This window comes from Fundulus heteroclitus, chromosome 8, assembly GCF_011125445.2.
Source record: "Fundulus heteroclitus isolate FHET01 chromosome 8, MU-UCD_Fhet_4.1, whole genome shotgun sequence".
Lineage (NCBI taxonomy): Eukaryota > Metazoa > Chordata > Actinopteri > Cyprinodontiformes > Fundulidae > Fundulus > Fundulus heteroclitus.
The window spans coordinates 28,222,075-28,244,794 of NC_046368.1; the positions used below are offsets into that span (position 1 = coordinate 28,222,075).

The 22,720-nt window shown below is 40.0% G+C and overlaps 1 pseudogene; it reads right to left on the reverse strand.

The window, feature by feature from the left end:
- Nucleotides 1-7,931: 7,931 nt before the first annotated feature.
- Nucleotides 7,932-8,057, reverse strand: LOC118564041 (annotated as a pseudogene).
- Between the last annotated feature and the right edge of the window lie 14,663 nt (nucleotides 8,058-22,720).

Consider the following 22,720-nt stretch of genomic DNA (forward strand, 5'->3'; position numbering starts at 1 on the left):
TGTTTATTAAATGTAATAATTTAATACATTAATTTAGTCTGATATAATTAAAAAGATTTGCTAATTAAAATAAAACTTTGAATAACATTGATGTAAAAGTCAGTATGATGTTGAAACTATTAGTGATGAAGATAACAGGAGTGGACTTCCTCCTGCCGTCAGACTCAAAGGTGCTATTGAACCCTAAGCTGATACTTATTGGGGAGGCCACCTCCAGCTAAACCTAGTGCAATTAATACCTGAAAGTCTATAAAGGTTGTGGGAAATTAGACATTTTTGGGAGGTGAACAAACAGCACCATTAAGATTGAGGAGAACACCAGCTTAGGGATTTAGTTGTTGAGATGTTTAAAGTCTGGATAGGTTTAGGTGGGTGGTGGGATGGCCAAATCTAAGGTTACAGCCCATGCAAGGACAGCATTAATGAGATGATCAACATGGTGGTGTCAGCATCATAATGTGGGGAAAGTTCCCTTCCGTGGGGAAAGGGGTGCCGGTGAGAGTTGATCAGGAAATGGAGCTAAATAGAGGTAAGCCAAGCCAGGTCAACTTTATTTATAAAGCCCTTAAAAAACAGCAGGCACTGACCGCAGTGCTGAACAAAAAGAATAGTTTAAAAAACATAAATTAAACTAAATTCATAACTGACAAAAGAATTAAAAGTATATATAGATAATTCAAGTAAAAGTAGCAATAGGAAAACACAATGTAGAAAACAAGAAAGTGAAGGAGGTGAGGAGGTTTTTCTAATTTGCAGCAGCAGAGCATTGTATAATTTGAGCGCAGCAACGGCAAAAGCCCGATCCCCCTGAGCTTCAGCCGTGTCCTTGTTTCCTCCAGTAATAACTGGTCCTCTAATCCGAGGGACTGAGACAGGGAATGTAGGTGCAGAGGAAATATCATTTAAAGACTTAAAAACAAATAAAGGAGTTTTAAAATGAACTCTAAAATGTTCAGGCAGCCAGTGAAGAGAGGATGTTCCATGTTCCAGTTACAAGCCGTGCAGCAGCTTTTTGCACCAGCTAAAGGGGAGATAAGGATGACTTACTCACTCTGAGATAGAAAGAATTACAGTAAGGTGCAAAAAAGGCATTGATTATTGTTTTCAAGTCATTTTTCGACAAGATGCTTTTTATATTGGCAAGATGCTTCAGGTGAAGAAAAAATTTATTTTATTACTGCACTGATCTGACCATCCTATTTAATCCCACAAGACATTAATGAAACCTCTGCATGCCCTAGTCAGCCTCCTGTTTCAGGGCATGTAAACCTGAGTATCATCTGCATAACAATGAAAACAAATATTATGCTTTCTGAAAATGGAGCCAAGGGAGAAAAGATACAGTGAACATAGGAGAAGTCCGAGAATCACGCCTGGGGGATCCCCATATGACAACGGAACAGAGGAACTGCAATTATTTGAGCCAACAGAAAAAGTTATCTCAGCAACATATGTTCAGAAACTATTATAGTGCCATAACATTGATGCAAACACAATGCTCTAAGTGGGAAATCAGAATGTAATGGTCTACTATGTCAAAGGTTTAATCTAAGAGAACCATGAAGGCATGGTTTTCTAAATCTGTTACAAGGGGGATATCATTAAAAACCCTCAACAATGCAGATTGTGCTATGAAGACATTTAAAGCCAGACTGAAAAGCGTCAAGCACTTGTTTTCCTCCAGAAAGGCTTCCAATTGGTTATAAATTATTTTCTCCAAATCTTAAGAGTAAAAGGGAAAACTATGAAACAGGCCTAGGGGTTGATGGCAATGTTGGATCAAGACTACATCTCTTGATCACTGTTGCCTGTTGAAACACTGTAGAGAAATCTTCAAGGAAAATTTGTTAAAGGCACCAAAAATATTAAACTCTTTAAAAATACCACAATTTGCAGTCTGACTCAAAGTAAACAGAAATTACCTGTTGTATGGCATTTGAAGCTTTATTTGGGATTTCTGGGCATGGGTCCAATCTGGGTAGAAACAGTATGGAGTTTCACTGAAATAAAAATCTGTCTCTGTTTCCATCGTACTCAATTGGGTAAAATGTGGTGAACTTTCCACGTTTGGTTTGAAAAACTGGTAGGAAACATAGCTGTGTTTAAAGAAAAACCCAGCTTGAAGACAGTGCGTTGATTCCACAAAGTGAGCAATGGATTCATAAAACAGTTATGTTACGTGGAGCGTTTTTGAAGGTCTTAAGTGAGCATTAACCTGTTGATCACATCTTATTAGGAAATGAGAACATTGTGACGTGCCGATGTCGCCGCGCAGCCTGAGGATGTGCGTGAATGGTGAGCGTGCTGATGTTGGAAAGAAAAAAAATCTGCTTGCCTGCTCCATGTCCAGAAGCAGACCGCCGCTGAAAGGACAAGGCAGGAGTGGGAACACATATTTAAATCGCTACAACATTAAGAGAAGACTGTCGAAAATTGCCTCCTTGGCAACTTTTTATCCGAGTGAGTGAGCTCAGTCTAATCAGGCTGTGGTGTCTAAAGATCTTTAATATTCAGTCACATTTGATAGAGGTTCAATCAGGTGGCACAAACATCGGTTATGTCACCTCGTTGCAAAAAAGGACATGGCACATTTTCCTGTGCCTAAGAACCAGATTAAAGTCTGTGTCATCACAGGCCTTACTTACTAAAGACTGGAGAACTGGGGGATTTTTTTTTCAGCTGCAAAGCCATCAACAAACAAACAAGGCAACAAATTAAAATAGACAATATAGCATCTCTCTGTGCTGGAGCTATTTAGCACCTTTTTTACTTAAGCATATTTCTTGTTTTTGTGAAAGAAATGGCCTTTTTTTATGTATATTTGTGTGAATTAAAGGCAGGTGAGAAATCCAATTGTCAAGGACCAGCAATGTTTGCAACATGCAGCTACTAGGATATATTTTCCGTCTCCTGCATGCTGGTGGTATTTTTTAATGCTGGAAAGAAACAGAATACAACCAGAAGCCAGGAAACCCCAAAAAAAAAAAGTCACTGGTTTGTATAATATCACAGAGTAGCATCTCTGTGAAATGGATTGAGGTTGTACTGACTAAATTCTCAATAGACTTGTTGTAGTAAAGTTACCCTGATGCTGAAAGTTGTATAACATCATGCTTTGTTTGATTTGCACGCGTTGGAGAGGTCTTTGCTTGGCCCATCTTATTACAAGAGCAAATAATATAACATTATTGGTTCATTGTTCCAGGATGTCTTATGAGAAAATGGGTAGTAACCGTAAGTTAAGAAATGGTATATTCATAATTAGAAGCAGCCTGTATGAGACCGGAAGTTTTTTTCAGGGACAATTTATTGATTGTTGATGAAAAAAAGTCTGTTATTTTATCAAAACCTTCTATGCTGTCGGGGTTTTTCACTATGTTTTCTTATTTTTTCAGCTTTGACTTTTTTTCCCTGCAACTAATGTTCAAAGATTTTACTGATACAATTTTACCTTTCCAATTGATTCTTTCTAGAAAGAGTCAGTTGACATATTTAAGCATTTTACTTCAACTTGCACTGTGCAGATGTGCATTTTAACATCTATTTCAGCCATTGAGCTAAAAAGGCCTACGCCAGAACTTTCTCTTGTTACAGCTTTGCGACTGGTTTAGTTCTTCAGCCACGATCACAAAGAGCCCAAAGGAAGAAAAAAAGTTTTCTCTTTCTGTTTTGCCTGCCATGTTTGACGAATGAGTTTATATTCTGTGAGAAGAGGAAAACTGAGCTCTGACTTGAAAAGAGAGCAAATTCCCCGGATCAACTGCATTTTATGTCCGTATTTGAACAGACATACCATTAGAGCTATCTGCTTTGTCAATGTTATGGAACAGAGCGTACATGCAAACACAGGGTAAAATTTCCATCATTGGCAGTGCACGGTTAGTGGATCTGGCTCTATTCATTCTTCTATTGGATTTTCTTTTCAATTCTTGAATAAAGTGCGGCCAAGGAAGCAAAAATATATTCACAACTATATAGCAGTAAATGTCTTTTGTGTTGTTGCTTACAGTCTTTCTATTATTCAATAGTTGATGCAATTCATGCTTACCTCCATACCCTTTTACAGCATGAAGCATGTGTAGAAAATACAATGAAGCACAATTAATGTACGATTAGAGAAAGAACTCACCCAGGTGTCCAACTTTGGCATTACAGAGTTGTTTCTGGTATAAGCTTAGGATAAAAATTATAATAATTCAATTAAAAAGCACTTAAGAATATATGATACATAATAAGACCTTTACAGAAAAAAATGCTAAAGCAAATTGTGCTAAAGAAACTGGCTTTAGCACAGGTTTTCTGCTAGTAGAAATATTCCGTGATTTCAGATATATTAAAAATTCATTTCTTTAGCTACTTGTAGAAGCAAGAAACCTTCAGTATGAGATTTGCCTTGGAGTTTTTCAACGTCTCAGAGCTCAGCAGTGCTGTTGTTGAGTTTTGTCAAAGAAACTAGATGCGCCATATCTTTTTTTTCTCTTGATGCGATAACGGTTATCTCTGTTTGGACGTGTAAGGACTTGTGAGAGGAGGCCTGTATTATAAACTGAGACTCCCAGGCACCATTAATCTCTCTAAACAGATGTCTGGATATAAATATGCAGAATGCTCTTCTGGTATGGAGAGCATGTTTGGATGTATGTAAACAGTCAGCAAGGGGAGAAAAAATACAAACACAGAAATCTACAAACCTCAAAGCCACTGACTGGCTGGGCGATGGCAATTTCATTTTTATAGGTTACACTGAGAAACATGACATGCAGATAAAATAGGAAATATTCAACAAAGAGGGACAGAAAATCATGGTTCGCTAGTAAGTTCTGAGTATTTTTTGTAATGCAGAAATAATTTATTTCTTCTACTACATTGATAAAGACTAAATATAATTTGGTCCAATAGGTTGACAGATGACCAACAAACCTTGAAGTTATTATTTCCAAGCTCTCTATTTAGAATTTCAGGCACAATTTAAAGAATTAATTATGCATTAATGGTCTAAAAGACAAGCAACAACAACAACAGAAAATGCTCTTAAATGCTTAATTTCAGAATCTGAATTGTGGGCTTTTTCAGTGAATAAAATTTCTGCTTTGTTCCTACCCAACTACACATAAGGCCAAAATTAATCACACCCCTGGCATATTTATGTTTAAATGGGGCGTATCATGAAAAAACATATTTTTTTTACACCTTTAAAGGAACAGAAAAGGAACATTTTGTCTGTCCAGGTGCCGTGTTGATATCTTTATGTTCTGTTTAGGTCATATTTTTCTGCGTTGAATTACAGCTAATACAAAGCAGGCCTACGTTTCAAATTATTATTGAACTTAGTCCCCCAAAAGGTAGACTTAAAAACTGCTTATTTTCTAAAGCTGTAAAGTAAATCATCCTGCTGTAATCAAACACTCACATCCCGTCCCACCTTCACACACAGACGTCCCTCCTCAGACACACACAAACAAGATTGCACACACATAAACACCACTGCTGACTGTCAGATAGACCGCCAGCCTGTTTCATAGACTGTTACAGCCCAAGTGTGCAGTGTGTGGTGTGTTTACAATTATGATGATGAGGGATGTCATCATAGATTGTATGATGACAAAAAGCCAAATAAACCTGTACAGACGTTGCAGTCGCGGGTATTGGGCCTGGTAATTCAGTCGTTGGCTCCTTCCCAAACGCAGAAAGTACAAACAGGTGTCTTTGGTCACCCAGAGGAATGTCCTCTCGCTTACAAGCTCACTGACAATGTTGACATTTCTTGGCATTCCTTCGGGGTTTAGGAAAATGAATGAAAAAAAAATCTCCCTTCATATGGTCATGATCATCAAATCTCTGGCATATTCCAACGCAGCAGTGTTCTGTTGTTACCATAATATGTCTCTTGAGGCAATATTTAGGACAAAGCTGTTCACTGTTTGATTTGTGCAACTATACAAGCTTTATTGCAAAAGTTTGTCCGAATCTAAAATTGCCGTGGCTCATGCACAGTGAGCTGTTCTACATTTAGCATTCTGAAGTCATTCACGATCAGTGCCATTATGTTACAATATTTGCTGCAGAGCTGCTAAACAAGGTTATGGACTTCCAGCTTAACGATTTCGCGAATCCGCCATTTTTCTGTTTTTCGCCACGATTTTGTAGTCCAAGCTGAAGGATGCCGAAGCTACAAGTGGGTGAATGAAAATGTTCGGTTGTTGAGTGTACTAACTCACAAAATTCATTACACCGTCCCCAAGCATACTACAAATATAACCGAATGGGATGGTGTGGGACGCTCTGTGACCTGGAGGGGGCGGGTGTAAAGTGTCTTGTTTATATTTAAAGAGATGGCACCAAAACAAGTTGCTCTCAGATGGACCTCAGAACCAGGGGAAAAATGGACCAGGGCAGCAATAGCAAAGAATTCAGACCAAAGTATTGCAGTTCCACTTAATATAGAGCACAACTGAATTAATTAAATGTGAAGAGGAAGGAATTAAAAAGCACATTACATCCCCTTTAAAATCATGTTTTAATTTGACCAACATGTTTCTTCTGACTGGATGTAATTGACAGTTTTGGAGTGGTCCAGGCAGACTCACAAAGTAAATGGTGATGGCAAGGAGACCTTTCAACCAAATAAGTGAGGAGCTCATCACCCAAGACACCAGAGGCCAGATACAATGACCTGGTCAGAAATTATGAGAAGCATTCCACTGCTGTAATTCAAATAAAGTCTTTACACTGATTACTGAGAACTGTATGAATCATTTTGAGGTGAAAATCAAATTTAAACAAAGAAAAAGACTTAAATCATTTTTAACATATATTACTTTGTTTTGTTACCTTTTTGAGATGCTCTACTTGTTTTCTATCGGAAAAGCTTTTTGCTTGAATGAAAATAAGGTTTAATCAAAATCTGCATATTACCAATATTATAAATCCCTGAAGAAGACCTTCAAGTGTTGGACTTGTGGTTAAATGACTTACTTTAAAACAGTGTTAGCTTAATTTAAGATATATTATTATTATTTTATTTAAAGAAACTCCATGACTTCTCAGTCAGCTGGTCCAAAGTGGTCTGCCATCAAATTCCAAAACACAGGGTCTGCCCAATAGTCCAACAGTCTCAACTAGTCTGATATAGTCGGATGACCCATTAGTCCGACAACCCAGTTTCAAGATGGAAAAAATTAGCTTGGTTTTTAGTATTGATTCTTAGTAAGCCTATACCTTGACAAGATTCATGCGCTCGGCCTATGCCCAAATTCATCTTCTCTGTATCAGCAGTTACCATGCCTAGTACTCTCTGGCATTAGATTGGACTTCATGGTGAGTGCATGGCGAAGAAAACTACACTTTTCTCACATTAGACAGAACGGTCATGACTTGTTCCTTAGGTTGTCGGGTTAGGGTGGGGTTAGGGTTGTCGGACTATTGAGTTGTTGGACTAATGCTATGCACCCCCAAAACACAGAGGCAGATATTTAATGTTGCTACAGTCCAGTGTTGCCAGTGGCCCTTTCGGGAGTGCTAAGCTTGGTGGCTGAAAGTTACATGGTGCTGCTTTAAAAAGGAAAAAAAATCTCAATATGTTGAACTAACATCCAGTGTAGTTATATAACAATGAATAGTGTTTAAGTGTTAAGAAACGTGTTTCTTCTTGTGGGGCTGTTAATAAAAAACATCAAACTGAACTATGTTAGCAGATATTCAACATATGTATGTATCATCATCATAATAATAATTACTAATAATTATTATCATTATCAGTTCATATTTATAGACATCTCTATGATTCAGCCCATAAAGATCCCAGTGTACAGAAATCAGTCAAGAAAGTAAAATGCTTTAAAATGTTGGAAACAACTGTGTTTTCCACTTTTACATATTGTGGGGTGTAGTATGCTTGGTGTAGGAGCACAACGCTGCCCTCTAGAGTCTAGGAGAAAAGTGAGATTGCCCCATTTGGGAAAATTCGCAATGGTAAGAACAGCCAGAGTGCGATGGCTGAGCCCCACTTTGGATGATCCACCTTCATGATAATAGTTTCACCACTGCCAGGCAAGAGTCATAAAACTGGACTAAACTGTCTGCTAGAAAGTTTGGTTAATTTTAATGTTATAATTCAGCATTAAAGTGACAAATCTATATCTTATGGCAAGGCAAGGCAAATTTATTTGTATAGCACATTTCAGTACAAGGACATTTGTGATGCTGTTACACATATATGCAAAAGGATCGCCTCCACGCCATACCACACTGATCCAGTAATTCATGCAAAAGGAGCCCAGACAAAGTATTAGTGCATGTACTGTCCATTCAGTGTCTGCAGCAAGAGCACTTGGCTTCTTAATAGTCCTTTTTAGTGAAAAAATATAATAATTTTACGTTTTATTTGCTGTAAGCCATGATCATCAAAATTAACAGAAATAAAAGCTTAAAATGTATCACTCTGTGTAATGGATCTTAATAACATTTAAGTTTAACTTTTTGAACTGAATTACAAAAATGAATCAAATTTTTAATGATATTCTAATTTGCTGAGATGCACCTTCTTATACTCAAATCATTACTTGATATTTTTATGCATGCTCTTACATAAGTGTCGGAAAAACATTTTCATTTTTGCAAACAATCTTTAGCTCAATATTATTGAGTCCCGTGTAGAATTCAGAGTTTTATGGGAGAGTTCATCTCAGATGTCCTGTCCAAGCCATCAGGTTCACAGAGCAAGGCTGAGCTGTTAGAGGCCTCCCAGGACCTGGAAGGTTAATATTTGAAGGAGCGATGGCTCATAAATATGAGCAAAGGGACTTTTAATTAAATAAGCACTTCTTAAATATTCTCCTGAGCCCGCTGCTTTTGTTTAAAGATGAGTGATCGACTGCTATCTCTCCGGGCAGGACCATTAGTTTCGCCACTCCCCGCCATACTCCAGCCGTCCCCACTGTCTCTCTATTTTTCCAGATCTGTCAACATCTCTCCTCCCTTTCTCTCTCAATTCCCTTCCTACTCTTATACCTCTCGCTCTCCTCCCTCCTTCCCTCCCGCCCCCTTTGTATGCGCCTGCTGTCAGCTCCCTTTCCCTTTTCTGTTTTCATCAGTCCACGTCCCTGAGCCTCTCTCAGGAGGCCCATATTTCTCCAAGCTCATGACAAGGTAATGAGGCCATGCTAAATCCTGCCACGCCCTGGAGCTACATCAGAAGGTGGAGGGGGCAGGTCATTTCCCGCCTGGCCTGGCCCGTGCCCGGCCTGCCTGCCTGGCTGGCTGGCTGGCTGCACGTCTGCCTCAGCTTTAGCATCTGTCAGCACCTGCTTTGCAAAGAAAACTTTTTCAATCTGCAAAACTATGAAAAGTAACACACACACACATACACACACACACAAAAATCTTGAGAAAGTTCTCATAATGAAATCCATCTTTTTAACCATCCCAGTGTTTCTATTCCTCTCTCGCTCTCTCATTCTCTCCTCCTTCCTCTGGAGCTGCGCTGTGGCAGCAGCCTGCCATGGTCTGCTGATTCCTAGCTGGAAGACGGGGATCGGCAGGGGAGCTCGGTCTGGCTGAGGGCAGCTGAGCCACACACGCACACACATATCCACACACACACACACACACACACACACACACACACACACACACACAAAGAAGCAGGTATGCAAGGATGCGGTGTGTGAGATGTAAAGTGTCTTAACACCTGTGCCGTGTCATTCTTTACATCTTTCAGTGCAGGTTATCCTTGTGCTTTCACTAAGGATAGAAATCTTCATATACAGGCATGAATTACATCTATAGGCAGCAAGAGATAGAATCGTGTGTGTGTGTGTGTGTGTGTGTGTGTGTGTGTGTGTGTGTGTGTGTGTGTGTGTGTGTGTGTGTACTTGTATTTGCAGCTGAGTAAGCCAATTTTATTCTCATTTTACTAGTAAACTGGGGACTTTGATGTAACGTGAGGACCTGGTACTCACTTTTTTATACTAGACATTAGGTTTATGACTACGGTGTCAGTTAGGTTTAGGGTAGAGTTAGAGTTAGGTATGTACTGGTGAAGGTTAGGGTCAGGGTATAGAAAGGGTTGACTATGAATTATATTTTCTAAAAGAAAATATAAATTCAGCGCAATTCAATTCTATTTATATAGCGCCAATTCATGAAACATGTCATCTCAAGGCACTTTCCAAAGTCAAATTCAATCACATTACACAGATTGGATCAGATTATACAGATTTCTTATCAAAGGAAACCAAGTAGATTGCATCAAGTCTTGACAAGCAGCATTCATTCATCCTGAAGAAGTGTAGAGCTACAGGGAGAGTCCTCTGCATTGTCCATGGCTTTGCAGCAATCCCTCACACTGAGCAAACATGAAGCGATGGTGGAGAGGAAAACTCCTCTTTAACAGGAAGGAAAACCTCCAGCAGAACCAGAACCAGGCTCAGTGTCATCTGTCTCGACCAACTGGGGGTTAGAGAAGAAAGAGCAAAGACACAACAAGAGAGACAAAAAAGCACAGAAGCACACATTGATCCAGTAATCTGTTCTAAATTAAATTTTAAAAGCGGGTGATCTGCTTCCCTGGATGATGTCACAGCTAAAAGGGGCAACGTTCAGAAACAATAATTGTGTACAAAATATCTGGCAAGAATGATCAAGTGTTCGATCATATAGTCCAATTTTGTTTCCGCAATATAAAAGATAAACTTTATTATTATATATATTATTATTGTATGCCTTTTTTGGGGGGAGAGGTTATTTAAACCTTGAGAAACTCCAGCAGTCATCGCAGATATGTGTAAAAGATGATCAAGTTATTTATTTCCTGAAATACTCTCCAGCTTTCCGTAAAGACATTAAAGTTAAATAATCTCATTATAAAGCTTAAATTTAATCTCAGCCAACCTGATTTGTTCAGTGACAAATGCAACACTGAAATAAACCAAGCATGAACCGTTAGATATCATCCGACTGAATTATGTCTGTGTTTAACTTCCACTCAGGTGAAAGCCAGTGGGAGCTTGAGAACGAGGTGCTGGCTGTGCTCTCCAGGTCTATAGAGCGAGCCTCGGCCTCTTCGTCAGCTGACAGCTGCTGATGCAAACTCTAAAAGATCTATTTTACAACGTTTTTATTTGCAGGGCAGCGGGAACGGACTTCTCCGAAAACGTCAGAGCCCTTTTGAAATTCAACAGTAACGTGATAAACCGAGCCGATATTTCAGTTTCACACGACTACATTCTCACCTAAAAACATCCTGAAAGTTAATTTTGTGGCACAGAAAGTGAAACATATCAGGCTTTAATCACAGTTTTTGCAGCTCTCTTCCGCCATTGCGCTTCCTTTCGGAGAATTTGGTTCAAACCGCAATGAATCATGGAATAAGATAAGAAGAAATTGCTTTGTTGTCACACAATGGAGAAATTTGGGCATGGCAACGGTTAAGACAGAGTTACACACAGTTTATAGTAATGAAAAAACAAGCTATTCTAAAGTTTTTTTTCAAAGCAACAGATAATGAGTTATCAGGAAGGTCAAAATAAAATAAATATCACTGGTATTACGGCATAATCAGGTAGAAAAGGAGCAAATATTCAATTTAGACAGTGAAAAACTTATGGAAACACCAGAACGATATGAGAAAATATGCACCATACCACAGCGGTATCTCACAGCTGCTAATCCATAGCCAAGTGGGTCACGGAGAAAAAAACAGACCCATCCTTCAAAACCCAGGGACAAAAAGAACACAGTTTTTGGACTGCCTTTGTCACCTCACTGTGACATAATCGGCCTCTGAAGGATTCCGCCCCTGGATCTGGACACAGCTACATCGCTGTTTAAAACTGAATACATTTATTTTCAGAAATAAAGTTGAGGGCTTTTCCTCACCCAGCTATGGGTGGCGATGCACCAACAGCCAGAGAACGGGCCAGTTTTCCTTCGATTACCTCTGACTGATGATGCACAGCATCTCAAACACGTTGATGTGCAGCACTAAAGTGCGCAAGTGAATCAAATATACTGTGTCTGTCAAATAACGGCAACTAGTGCCACAAAAAAGCCGCACCAGAACATAGCTAAGTATGCAGACCCACTATCACTAAAGTTTGCTTTTTGGGAACTTTATTCTTTCTCACTCAGCTGGAGTGACATGGGAAGTTCAGATTGTTTGACCAAAATCAGTTCATCGATTCAGATTAAAAAACTCACCAGAAACGCTGCAGATTCAGATGACGCGGTTCATTGGCTCCAATTTCCTTTGTGGATCAAGTATGACGATACAACAGTTTTTCAAAGGGTGGTGCCATACAAATAGCTGATAAAAACAACCACAGGTCAAATAAGGAGAAGAGGAAGGAGAAAAAACAGATCAGCAATTTCCCCACCTGGACACTGATGGAGGGTTTATTGTTGGGTTCTCTTGTATCTCTCAGGAAATACTCAAAGGTCATGAGGCACACAACAACCTGAATGATTGTTAAATGTTATAATTTGGAAGGTTTGGACCAAAAGTCTTTGCCTCTAAAAATGAGCTGAAATCTAGACCTAGCCCGGCTAAGAACTTGCAAACACGTTTAATATTGGCTTCGGCCACAGTTGAAGAAAAACACTGAAAAGGAACAGAAAATGATTTCTCGCTAGAACATCAATGTAGATTTTGTGTCCTTGTTGTCTTTGAGATAGATAGATGATTCACACTAAAACAAAACAGCAGATCTCTCAGTATAAATTCAAAACAAGCAACGCTGTTGTTTTTATCCTTCTACGCAAGATCGGTTCTGCCAACACAGCCACAGAAATCGGGGCTGTGTGCAAACATCCATAGAGGAACCGAGTGGGGGAGTTCAGATGACGAAATTCACGTCACACAAGCTTTTTTAGTAGACAGTAGAGCTGACTAGGAGGGATAGATTAGCGTCTTGACAGCTTCTGGTCATCATTTAGAAATCTGATAGACTTAAACCGCAGGTGTCAGACTCCAGTTCTCGAGGGCTAGTGTTCTGTAACTTTGGGACACATCCGTGGTCTAACACAAGGGATCAAATAGTTAGTTCATTAGTGAGACTCTGTAGAACTTGACTGCATGCTGAGGAGGAAATTCAGCCATTTGATTAAGTTATGTTAGACCAGGGAAACGCCTGAATGTTGTAGGACGCTGGCTGTGGAGAGCCGGAGTCTGACATTGCTGACTTAGACTGATCCAACCTGAACTGGATTCTTCTGCACTGAACTGAGATTCTTTAAATCAAAATTTGAGATTTTTGAACCCTTTATTGTATCTGTGCATTATGAAAACGTAGTATTTTCAGAGCTTAGGACTAGCTTTAGGTTAGGGATGCATAAAAGAACCAAGACATAGAGACTACTCAAACCTGAACGGCATTATTCTACACTGACTGGACATTCCTTAAAACACTGTTTGTTAATCAGAAAGATGTGAAATGGAGTTTTTTTTTTTTTCACACATATTGTTGAAATCTCGTCTCCTTCTTCTGAGCCCAATACAATGAATTGTCTCATCTCGTTAGCCCTTCGTATTGTTACACCCCCCCCCCCCCCCCCCAATAAATACAGAGCACACCACATAAACTGGAAAATAATAGATGCGGTTAGTATGAGATCAAAACAAATTGAGACAGAACAGCAAAAGCGTCTAACGTGCTGTCCTGTAACAGATTACAAACCGCCGTGTGTTCATTAGCGCCTATTGATCTGCGTGTTTACCAAACACTCTAATGATAGTACTGAAAACTGGAACGCAAACAGAGAGACTGACGCGGACTGATCCATGTGTGGGACGGAGTCCCACTCCGCAGAGAGGAAGAGGAGGAGAGCAGGCGAGGCCAGGGTGCGATAATGGAGGCGGTGGAGAGGAAACACTCAGAGGGCACGCAAGAGGATATAGAGACGATGGTCAGGGTTAGCGAGCATTGGACAGAGAGGTAGGCGAAGAAGGCTGCAGGTGAATGGAGGAGTGGGATTGTGTGAGGAGGAGGAGGAGGGGGAGAGAGTGAGAAGTCGGGGAGGGGGGGGGCAGTCATATTAAAAATGCAGCAGTGGGGAGCAGGCCGGGGATTCACAGTAATTAGATGACAAAACGGCAGCGGGCTGGAGATGAGAGAGAGGGGTCACACACAATGCCACTGCCGCCGGGTAATTTGTAAGTGTCAATCACTAGCCTGCCAGGGGAAAAGCGAAAGGGAGAGAGGGTGAAGAGAGAGAAGGGGGGAGGGGACGTGGGGGGGGGGGGGGTTGTATTGAGGAGGAGGGAGTGAAGAAGGGGTGCAGGCCGAGGCAGTGGGAGTGAAACTTAGTATGAGGGTACAAGCAGGCCGAGAGAGACAGGTGGAGGAGACCTGGGGTGGAGAGAGTGGGTTTCACGAGGAATAAAAAGTCATTCGGAGGAGTCAGGAAAGGGAAAGTGAAAATTTAAAGGCAGAGACTGAAAGCGCGAGAGCAGGTAGAGATGGAGATGAGCAGATTATTCAGGTTTTTTATCCGAAATATGGTGTGAAATAAAAAAAAAATTGCTAGCGGTATTTCGGGGCCAGTCAAGGCAGGGTGCAAAATTTCTTACACGTGCTTTTTTGAAATCATAACATGTCCATGTGTTGCATCACAGGAAACTGTCATGCATGATCAACATCGTAAAATGACTACATCTTGAAGACTGCAAAGCTGTTGGTCAGATTCCCCGCCACAAGATGGAACAGGCAGACAAGGTTTCACTCTCTGTTGCCTGTTTGATTTTGCTTAAAGATACCATTCCGGGAAGCATTTATGTCACTGCGAAATATACATTGATAATAAAAACATAGCTAGGAAATGAAGAATGCTTAAGCAGGAAACAGCACCTAGTTACCTTTGAGGGTATTTGATGACATCACAAGAGGTACAAAGATCGATCTAGTGGCATTAGTGTGTTTTATGGATGAACTATTTTGAACAGACGTCCACACAGATTCTGAAGCATTCTTGTTGGAAGATGTTTAACTTAATATATCTGAGTCAGAGTTCGACTCTAATGAAGCTATGAAGCCAAATTTTCAGGTAATCCATGCAGCGTCTGCATTTATTGCTCAAACAAGTAGCTTCAGCTGTATGGAATACAATACTTTTTTTTTTTAACTCTCACCTTGTGATCAATTCCATTTTCCCCCAAAGGACTATGATATATCAATGAGAAAAAAGTGCTGCAGGTTCTTTGGGAGAGTTAGTATTTCTGATCCCAACTAATAAAGAATAATGCATTATTCCGGTTAATCCATAAAAGCATATGTCACTGTATCTAACCAGTATCTTTTTTTTTTCTTTATTAAACTCCTAGCGCGTGCTGTTAGCACTTTTAAACTGAAATGTATCTCTTGTCTTAGTTTTACTGCATTCAGTGAATTGGAATTTTGTCTTCTGTCTTTGTCCTGCTGATCAGAGCTGAAAGAAGGAAATTAGTTTGATTCTGATGTCCGGTCAATAGTTTGGCACATTATTAAAATATAGAGTAAAAAAACAACAAGAAAAACAAACATCAGGAGAACACTGATCAGGTGCTGTATGTGGGCATGTCCGTGTGTTTTGGGAAGGGTGGATATGATATTGATTCAGGAGAAAATCACGACAAAACTGGTAACAAATACAAAAACGGACCACAACATGTTTTAGAGGTGGTGAACTTTATTTAAAGTGAGTTTGGTTGTTTTGACTTAAAACTCAGACCAGTAGCCTTAACCTTTTTACCGAAATATCTGAAACTAAGGCTAATAAGACCTTATTAGCAGATTAAATATTTTAAAATGTGAAGGATGTGAAATAATGTAAACATACAACATTTATCAACGCTCATTTCCAAGTAGGCATTAGCAAGTATAATATTCCCATGAAAAGACAAGACAGCATTTTATCTTTGGTAAATATCCTGTAGTATCATGGTATTTACACTAACATTTTGAACTAAAATGCCTTTGCTTTCATTAGTACTTCGCTATCTGTTTTTTAAAGCAGAAAATTAACAATTATTACCATTGTGGCAAAAATAATATAACATATTATTCTTTTCGTTATTGTTATTTTGGTACATGGACCTAAGCAAAAATACTGAACAAAAACCCACTAAATGTAATATTATTAAGTTAACACAATTGTTATTCTATATTAACAATTACCAGCACTTTGAATTGTTGCTGAAAAGTGCTCTATAAATAAACTTGCCATGTCTTGCCTATATTAGTTACCACTTTTGTAAAGTAATACTTTTTTGCTATTCCGCTTCTAATGGAGTGTCATAAGTATAGAGGTTGGTATTAGGCGATTAATCAGTTGGACTATATGCTCTGGATGTGTCTGCAGTCAGCTGCTTTAGAGGCATGTTGCTCAGAGTTCATCAACTACAGTCTTAAAACCGTGTCTGCTAAACAAGAGTCAGGGGTGGTGCTCCTTCAGTTTTCAGATCTTTCCAAACAGCTGAATTTATTTTTCTTTCACATGAGGGAAAAGTGAAGTGGCCTTCTTTAAGCCAGCTGCAGGAAGTGCACAGGAATAGATGGAGGAATTCAAAATTTAATCTTTTATTATTATTATTATTATTATTATTGGCATATTGATGGGTTACTGGACCATGCCTACTTCAAAATGTTGGTCAAAAGAGGAATTCAAAAAGATTCCTGCATGTTTAGCAGGGAAGAATGAATGGCACAGTGTCTTTCTGGAAGAAACAATCCGGAGATCTGCAACCTTTAAAATCTGAAGAGTCATTTTTGCCCTCGGTCCAGCTAGATAAAACTCAATTAGAGCTGCCAATGTTACATGACCTTATGAGAAATGTTCTAACTTTACATGAGTACTATAGGAAATGTGTTATCATTCTTAAAGGGCCACCATTTTATTTCTATTTTTAGGATTTTAAAATAAACAAAACCCAAAGGAGGTGAATATGTTTTCTTTTATGGGCTGTCGATATTTGTGGAAAATAATGGAAACAAAAGCACAGAGTTTCCACTTTAATGACAAGAAAACGGATCTAAAATATATGAAAGGTAGCCTCAGTGTCATTCTGTCATGAAAACCCAATGCAGATTTTTAATTAGACAAGTCTGACAAATATCTAATATTTGACTTTGTTTTTATATTTATGTTTAAAAAGAAAGTGTTTCTATCATTTTATGCAAAGTTATTCGTAGTGATTGAGGAAGGTCCAAAGAGCCACTTGCAGCTCCAGAGCCACAGGTTGTCTACCCCGTGGTCCAGGTGATTAAATTAGGCATCCAGCATCGTCCCATGCAAGCTTCCAGATAAATACAGCTCTGTGGTCAAAGCCAGTACAGCACCTGTACCCACATTAAGAATTTTCAGTTTGGTGACAAACTGACTGCTTTAGTACAAGATATGTATTTAGATCCACCTGGACTGAAATCATCTGTCCCTCACAAGAATCAGTTGGCCTCAACAGGCAACTGTAGTGGCTTCCAGGGCAACAAGACCCACCCCAGAGCGTAAGGGTGAAATGTTTTACATTTTTAATGCAAATACCTGCTGTGTTAATTATTTCAATAATTAACACCTAACATAGAATAAATGATTTAAATCCTGACACAGACCAACACCAAGCAACTGGAAACACCAGTTCGTGTTTGGGGTTTTAAATAACATCACATCATCATGCTTCTTTAGTACTTATAACCATCATTCTGTACCGACTTCCTTCCATTTAGGTCCATTTTGTACCTACGTTGTAAACCAAAATGCTTCAGTTTATTTCTTTTGGAAAGTACATTGATGAATTTTGGAGATAAATAATCATAAAAGTACTAAAAATCTCACTTATTATTTAATTGGACATGAATTTCTGCTATTTCCATTAGTTTTGGTTTCCAGTTATTGTTAAGCCTGTTGACTCATCGTAAATATGACAGATAATGACCCCCTGATGACACCAAAATTAAAAATGCATGAATGTATGATGGATTTATATTTACTATAAACATACAAAATGAAACTTTGGGAATTACTTTAAATCACCAATTGTTGAATCAGTTTCAAAATGCCCCCAACGTGCCTAGAAGTTGATGCGCTGTTGGTACAAAAATTCATACCCAACATTTTTACCCAAATATTTTGGATACAAAATGTTTTAAGCTGTGAAATTACAAAGTGATGGGAGAGCACACTGACCAACACACATTCCAACAGATTTTCTATTAACAAGGTTTCTGTACTGGCATATGATTTTGTTTGTTTAATTAGCTTTTCTGTTGTTGTCATTGTTTTACAAAACCGACAGTGTCTCCGGTGTGACGTACGAGGTAATTTAAGATGCTTGGCACATAAAGTTACCTGCACATCCTTAGACAGATCAAAAAGAATCTCACATGTAATACTTAAAGGCAATGATGATTCATTTCAGCGGATCTAGAAACCAGAACGCATCAGCCCTCTTTAATGAACAATCCAAACGGAAACATATTAGCGGCTTCTGATGTCAGGTGCGGCGGCAAAGACACGTTCGGATCAGTGCGGCAGAAATGGAGGCGAATAGAAAATAGGATTAACCTTAACAGCTTCGGTGATGTATGTAAATATTCATCACGTTATAGGCTAATTGTATGGCTTTTGTTGTGGGGTATGATGGACGGTTGAGTGTGTGTGTGTGTCTTTGTGTATGTGTGTGTGTGTGTGTGTGTGTGTGTGTAAGCGGCAGGCCTTTTCTTTCTTTTCATCGTGGGTACAATGGGGGCAGTTCTTGGCATCCAGCCAGCAAGCCGGGGTGTGAGGATCCAACACAATGAGAGAGCGGCACTGCAGTCAGCGAGGGCGCACAGCTAACACATGTAAAGTATTAACCATGTAGGTGTGCACACAGATGCAGAAGCACGTCCATACATGCGTGCGCAGGGAATAAGGTGAGGGCATGTCACTCTGAAACGTCCGCGGACCGTCTTTACACATGCAAAATGCTCATGGCGGTGCTGTATTGTGAGCACGAGTCGGGGCAGTGACAGGACATGACACCGCAGCCCTGACATATAAAGGAATCCTCTGGAGGGGGATGCTGTCCTGCAGGACCGCTGGCCTCTTTATCTCCAGCCGTGCTCACATCTGGACAAGTCGTTACATGCACAAGTGAACCCAGATTACACACTTAAAATGTTAACCAAAGTCAAAGTCTGTGTTTCTCTGAGTTTTTTCGATCGACAAATAAATATATTTAAAACAAATTGTCGCGGTTTGATCGTAAATAAGACAAAAGCATTTTTTTATTTTATTTTTTTTTGGTCAGTTACGATTGACAACATTATATTTATTTGTAAAATGCCAGAATAATGAGAAATACAATTATTTGGAGAATTTTGTATTACTTCATCAAGTTCTGATGTTAATCGACATCTATGGTCATGAGCTTTGGGTTGTGACTGAAAGAACGAGATCCCGGATACAAGCGGCTGAAATGAGTTTTCTCCGTAGTGTGTCTGGGCTCTCCCTTAGAGATAGGGTGAGGAGCTCAGTCATCCGGGGAGGACTCAGAGTAGAGCCGCTGCTCCTCCACATAGAGAGGAGCCAGTTGAGGTGGCTCGGGCATCTGGTCAGGATGCCTCCTGGACGCCTCCCTGGTGAGGTGTTCCAGGCACGTCCCACCGGGAGGAGGCCCAGGGGAAGACCCAGGACACGCTGGAGGGACTATGTCTCCTGGCTGGCCTGGGAACACCTTGGGATTCCCCCGGAGGAGCTGGCCCAAGTGGCCGGGGAGAGGGACGTCTGGGCCTCCCTACTGAAGCTGCTACCCCAGATAAGCGAAAGATGATGGATGGATGGATGGATGGATGGATGGATGGATGGATGGTTAATCGACACCAAAATGACTTTGGTCGAAATATCTTTAAATGATTTGGGAAAGCTCAGATGATCATGTCATGGGTATGTAGGCTTTTGATTCACAACATCTGAGTTAAATGGAGGCACACATGAGGATGTATTTTAAGACAACTCCTCAAACACACTGCTTGCTTGTGTGACTTTATGGAAAAATAAAAATATGCATATCAGGAAGAGAACCGTAAAATGTTGTTGTGAATCAAAGAAAAAGAGAACAAGCTTGCAAGACTGCAATCACCGCCTCATCGTTGAAGTACGGGGATGGCAGCTATGGTGCGCCCAGGGATGGTGCACGTCCCAATACAGATGGAAATACGATTTCAAAACATCAGCTGTGAACTAAAAAGCTGGCCGCAAACAAGTCTTTCGAATGAGCAATGACTCTGAGCATACCATCAAAGGAGCATTTAGTGTCAGTGGAGAGGAAGTATCTCAAGGACATGGGGGTCAAAGTTTTTTGGAAGGCCATCACTAAATCCTGATCTCACTCACATAGGAAATTTGTGGATAGAGCTCAAAAGTAGTGTGTAAGCAAGGCAGCCCCTACCAACCTGGGTCAGTACTCTAGTTCTGTTGAGAGGAATGAGCCAAAATTCCAACAAACTATTTTGTGAAGCTTGATGGAATCCAGAAAGCTTGAACCCAAGACATACAGTTTGAAAGCCAATTTAACCACATGCTAACAAAATGAATGGTAACCTCTTAATAAAGTTATTTAAAAAATGCTAAAACAATAATGATTTTTATCTGGCTATAATGATTTTATATGTAAGAAATGTATATATATATTTTCCTTCCACTTCATAATTATGTGTTATTTTGTTACATGATAAAATCACAACAAAACACAATGAAGGTTTTTTTTTTGACGGAGAAAAGAAAACTCAATGGGGTGTTAATACTTTTGCAGAGTACTGTTTGGAGATCTCTCAACTGCCATTTGCAAATGATTTGCATCTCAACAAGCGAACGAGTTCTCCTCACACAGAAAAAGCTCAAAATCAATTAAAACTCAACCAGTCCCAAAGATCATAAACTGCAAAGGGAAGGTGCATTAATTAAATCAGCATGAATAAAGGCAATGAAAACATTCACAGTTGAAATGCACAGAATAGAAAAATTCATTAAAATCTAACTGAGATAAAGATAGACCAACCAGTGTCTCTGCCTTAATGAAAAGGAATTCTGAGCACTCCAACACACATGTGCACAAGCAAAAAACACCTTTAGAAGACCCTTAATTGGAAAATGATTAAACTCCTCTGCTTTGTTTATACTTCAGTCAATAATTAACAGCTGATGATCAACAGCTGAATGATTGCTACTTGTCCCTATAAGAGCTCTTCCACAGGTAACAATAAAGTTTAAAAGGACAGCAGGCAGTACGATGGCCAATGTTGGGATGTTGAGTCCACAAAGTCACCATTTAAAAATAATCCATGGAACAACTCAGGACATGTCTGTAATGGTCTCCTCACTGACAGCGTATGTGAGGTTTTTTTCTTGTGCTTGTTTTTTTTCATAAGCGAGTCTCCAAAATTTCGGAGAAATTTTTTATTTAAAGATCATGCTTACATGCTAATATAAGGATGTTAACTGACTAAGGGACTGTTAAGTCGTGACGTCTCTACCGCAGCTTCCGGGTCCAAGCCGGCAGAATCCGTTGTTTCAACATGCCGCTGTGTTGTGTTCTGTGCTGTCTTTATAGATCGCAGATGGGGGAAAAAAAAACAACTCCAGCTGATATTTTATCGTTTGCCGTGTGATGAGAAGGAGAAGAGGAGATGGCTGCAGTTGATAAGTTATTCTCCAGGAAATTATTAAATTGGTGCGATTTTGCTGACTCGCAGCATTAGCATCAAGCCAACCTGTCGCGTATGCTAACGACAGTGCATGCAATGTTAACGTTTGACATTGTAAAGCATAAATACAAGTTTGAGAATTAACCGTAAGCATGAACCACAGGTTCACGCCCAGCTGATGTGGACCGTGACGTCAGACTTAACAACCCCATAGCAAATACACTCACCGGCCACTTTATTAGGTACACCTGTCCAACTGCTCGTTAACACTTAATTTCTAAGCAGCCAATCACATGGCGGCAAATCAGTGCATTTAGGCATGTAGACATGGTCAAGAGAATCTCCTGCAGTTCAAACCGAGCATCAGTATAGGGAAGAAAGGTGATTTGAGTGACTTTGAACGTGGCATGATTGTTGGTGCCAGAAGGGCTGGTCTGAGTATTTCAGAAACTGCTAATCTACTGGGATTTTCACGCACAACCATCTCTAGGGTTTACAGAGAATGGTCCGAAAAAGAAAAAAACATCCAGTGAGCGGCAGCTCTGTGGGCGGAAATGCCTTGTTGATGCCAGAGGTCAGAGGAGAATGGCCAGACTGGTTCGAGCTGATAGAAGGGCAACAGTGACTCAAATAACCACCCGTTACAACCAAGGTGGGCAGAAGAGCATCTCTGAACGCACAGTACGTCGAACTTTGAGGCAGATGGGCTACAGCAGCAGAAGACCACATCGGGTGCCACTCCTTTCAGCTAAGAACAGGAAACTGAGGCTACAATTTGCACAAGCTCATCGAAATTGGACAATAGAAGATTGGAAAAACGTTGCCTGGTCTGATGAGTCTCGATTTCTGCTGCGACAGTCGGATGGTAGGGTCAGAATTTGGCGTCTACAACATGAAAGCATGGATCCATCCTGCCTTGTATCAACGGTTCAGGCTGGTGGTGTCATGGTGTGGGGAATATTTTCTTGGCACTCTTTGGGCCCCTTGGTACCAATTGAGCATTATTGCAATGCCACAGCCTACCTGAGTATTGTTGCTGACCATGTCCATCCCTTTATGACCACAAT